Genomic DNA, 3,589 nt, shown 5'->3' on the forward strand with positions numbered 1-3,589 from the left:
TGTTGGAAGCTTGTGGAATGCTACACAAAATGTTTGACCCAAGTTAAACAATTTAAAGGCAATGCTATCAAATACTAATTGAGTGTATAAACTTCTGACACACTGGGAATGTGGTGAAAGAAATAAAAGCTCAAATAAATCATTCTCTCTACAATTATTTTGACATTTCACATTCTTAAAATAAAGTGGTGATCCTAACTGACCTAAAACAGGGAATTTCTACTAGGATTACATGTCAGTAATTGTGAACTGAGTTGAAATGTATTTGGCTAAGGTGTATGGAAACTTCCGACTTCAGCTGTTTTTATTTCTTAAGGGGTTGATCAGCTTTAATATTGCAGATAGATTGTAGCTTCCATCAATGTAATTGTGTGCATCATTTCCAATCCTCCATATATCTTTATATATATATATATATATATAGTATATTTTCCTTTATGTTTTTCCCCTAATCCACCCCTCGCCTAATTGGAGTAAACTAATGGACAACAACACTTAAGTTTCTACTTCGAGTTCATACATGCTATATACATTTCACGGACACAATGTATTTTTACATAGTTCTCTTTTGTTTGTTTTTAAACCCAATAAAATAAAATTGTATGTGTCACATGCTCCGAATACAACAGTTGTAGACCTTACCGTGAAATGCTTACTTACAAGCCCTTATCCAACAATGCAGTTCAATAAATAAAGTTAAGAAAATATTTATTTATTAAATAAACTTAGGTAATAAATTTTTTTTAAAACACAATAAAATAAGAGTAACGAGGCTGTATACAGGGGTTACTGGTACCGAGTCAATGTGCTAGGGTACAGTTGAGTTGAGGTCATTTGTACATGTAGGTAGAGGAGTAAAGAGAGTACGCCTAGATAATCAACAGCGAGTAGCAGCAGTGTTAAGGTTAAGATTGTTCAGTATCCTTATGGCTTGGGGGTAGAAACTGTTAAGGAGCCTTTTGGTCCTAGACTTGGCGCTACGGTACCGCTTGCCGTGCAGTAGCAGAGAAAACCGTCTATGACTTGGCTGACTGGAGTCTTTGACAATTTCTTGGGTCTTCCTCTGACACCGCCTAGTAGATAGGTCCTGGGTGGCAGGAAGTTTGGCCCCAGTGATGTACTGGGCCGTATGCACTGCCCTCTGTAGCGCTTTACGGTCAGATGCCGGCCAGTTGCCATACCAGGCGGTGATGCAACCATGGTGCAGCAGTATAACGTTTTTGAGGATCTGGGGACCCTCAGTCTCCTGAGGGGGAGAAGTTGTCCAATCAATTGAATTTACCACAGGTGGACTCCAATCTAGTTGTAGAAACAACTCAAGCACGATCCATGGAAACAGGATGCACCGGAGCTCAATTTTGAGTCTCATAGCAAAGGGTGCTATGGGCGCATCATTCAGGCGGCAATGGAGAACAAAAGGGGTCTAGCCCTAAGAAGTTATGTAAATAAGGTATTTCCGTTTCAATTTTTTATACATTTGCAAAATGTATTTAAAACAATGTGTTTTCGCTTTGTCATTATGGGGTTTTGTGTGTATAAAGAAAAAACGTATTTAATCCATTTTAGAATCAGGCTGTGACATAACAAGTTAAATCTAGACTTGGTTTCCTCTATCGTAATCACTCCTCTTTCACCCCAGCTGCCAAACTAACCCTGATTCAGATGAGCATCCTACCCATGCTAGATTACGGAGACGTAATTTATAGATCGGTAGGTAAGAGTGCTCTAGAGCGGCCAGATGTTCTTTACCCTTCGGCCATCAGATTTGACACCAATGCTCCTTATAGGACACATCCCTGCACTCTATACTCGTCTGTATACTAGGCATCTCTGTATACCCGTTGCAATACCCACTGGTTGATGCTTATTTATAAAACCCTCTTACGCCTCACTATCTGAGATATCTACTGCGGCCCTCATCCACCTCAACCGTTCTGCCAGTCACATTCTGTTAAAGGTCCCCAAAGCACACCCATCTCTGAGTCGCTCGTCTTTTCAGTTCGCTGCAGCTAACGACTGGAACGAGCAGCACAAACACGGGAAAGTTTTATCTCAATCTCTTCATTCAAAGACTCAATCATAGACACTCTTACTGACAGTTGTGGCTGCTTTGCATGATGTAATGTTGTCTCTACCTTCTTGCCCTTTGTGCTGTTGTCTGTGCCCAATAATGTTTGTACCATGTTTTGTGTGCGACCATGTTGTGCTGCTGCCATGTTGTTGTCATATTGTTTTGCTACCATGTTGTGTTGTCATGTGTTGCTGCCTAGCTATGTTGTTGTCTTAGGTCTCTCTTTATGTAGTGGTGTGTTGTCTCTCTTGTCGTGATGTGTCTTTTGTCCTATATTTTTTTTCTTAATTTAAAAAAATATTTAAAAAATATATGTATATTTTATAATCCCAGCCCACGTCCCCACAGAAGGCCTTTTGCCTTTTGGTAGGCCATCATTGTAAATAAGAATTTGTTATTAACTGACTTGCCTAGTTAATGAAAGTTTAAATAAAATAAATAAATAAATACATTGCCATTTAAGGTCAGTGAAGTCACAGTTTCACTGAGGACATTCCTCAGATTTCACACATACTTAACGTCAGTGACAGGGGTGGAAGGGAGTAGAGTTTAAATTCTATGTGTACTTCTTTTTTCTACATGGCTCGTTGGTCTAGGGGTATGATTCTCGCTTTGGGTGCGAGAGGTCCCGGGTTCAAATCCCGGACGAGCCCAACTTTTGAGGAAATAAATTCCCTTTATTCAATTTGTGAACATGTCGAGCCAAAGGAAACGGGGAGAAGTTTAAATATGAGGTGGGATTTTTTTCAGTCCGGTTTGTTGGTGGCTAAGGACTGTGTCCAGGCACTCCACCTTGCGTCGTGCTAAGAACAGCCCTTAGCCATAGTATATTGGCCAAATACCACACCTCCTCGGGCATGATTGCTTAACTATAGTATTATAAGGACTGTCAACAACAGGCAAGGCTACTTTATAAATTATCTTATCTGTCAACCACTGTGAAAATTCAATGTTTTTTTACCTGTAACACTATAGTCATGCATAGTCCTCAATTTCCACAATACAAACGATAACAGGCAAGTCTACAGTTCTTCATAAACATGTCAGTCACAAAGGTTTTGTTTGTAATTCTGACAATGTATGTAAAACTTCCAAAAACAGTGTTTGTGACTACCACCAGAGGGCAGTCTAACAGTAGAATTGTACTTGCCACATCACAAACTGGAAATTGACACACAGCCCTAGGAGGAGGAGGAAGGGCCGAAAGTTTAACTGTAGGACAATAATTTCGTTTATGGCTCGTTGGTCTATGGGTATGATTCTCGCTTAGGGTGCGAGAGGTCCCGGGTTCAAATCCCGGACGAGCCCAGCTTTTGGTGGAAAAGGTTGCTTATATTTAGGGTTAATGTGGTTATTTTAGTAATTGAAAAGTCACGGATAAAGTGGTGAGAAATATTGTAACAATAGGAAAATGGTAGCCTGTAAAGAAATAAACTACAACTACACTATACTATATTCAAGTTGTAAAATAATTAGTATTTGACTTTCTATTTATAGTATTTTATGAATAGATAAGAC

General features: G+C 39.5%; 2 non-coding genes across 2 annotated transcripts; both read left to right on the forward strand.

The window, feature by feature from the left end:
* Positions 1–2,652: 2,652 nt before the first annotated feature.
* trnap-ugg lies at positions 2,653–2,724 on the forward strand. Its single transcript has one exon. It is a non-coding gene; the product is annotated as a tRNA-Pro (tRNA).
* A 583-nt stretch (positions 2,725–3,307) lies between these two features.
* trnap-agg lies at positions 3,308–3,379 on the forward strand. The gene has a single exon. It is a non-coding gene; the product is annotated as a tRNA-Pro (tRNA).
* The last annotated feature ends 210 nt before the right edge of the window (positions 3,380–3,589 follow it).

Source organism: Oncorhynchus gorbuscha, linkage group LG02 (assembly GCF_021184085.1).
Source record: "Oncorhynchus gorbuscha isolate QuinsamMale2020 ecotype Even-year linkage group LG02, OgorEven_v1.0, whole genome shotgun sequence".
NCBI lineage: Eukaryota > Metazoa > Chordata > Actinopteri > Salmoniformes > Salmonidae > Oncorhynchus > Oncorhynchus gorbuscha.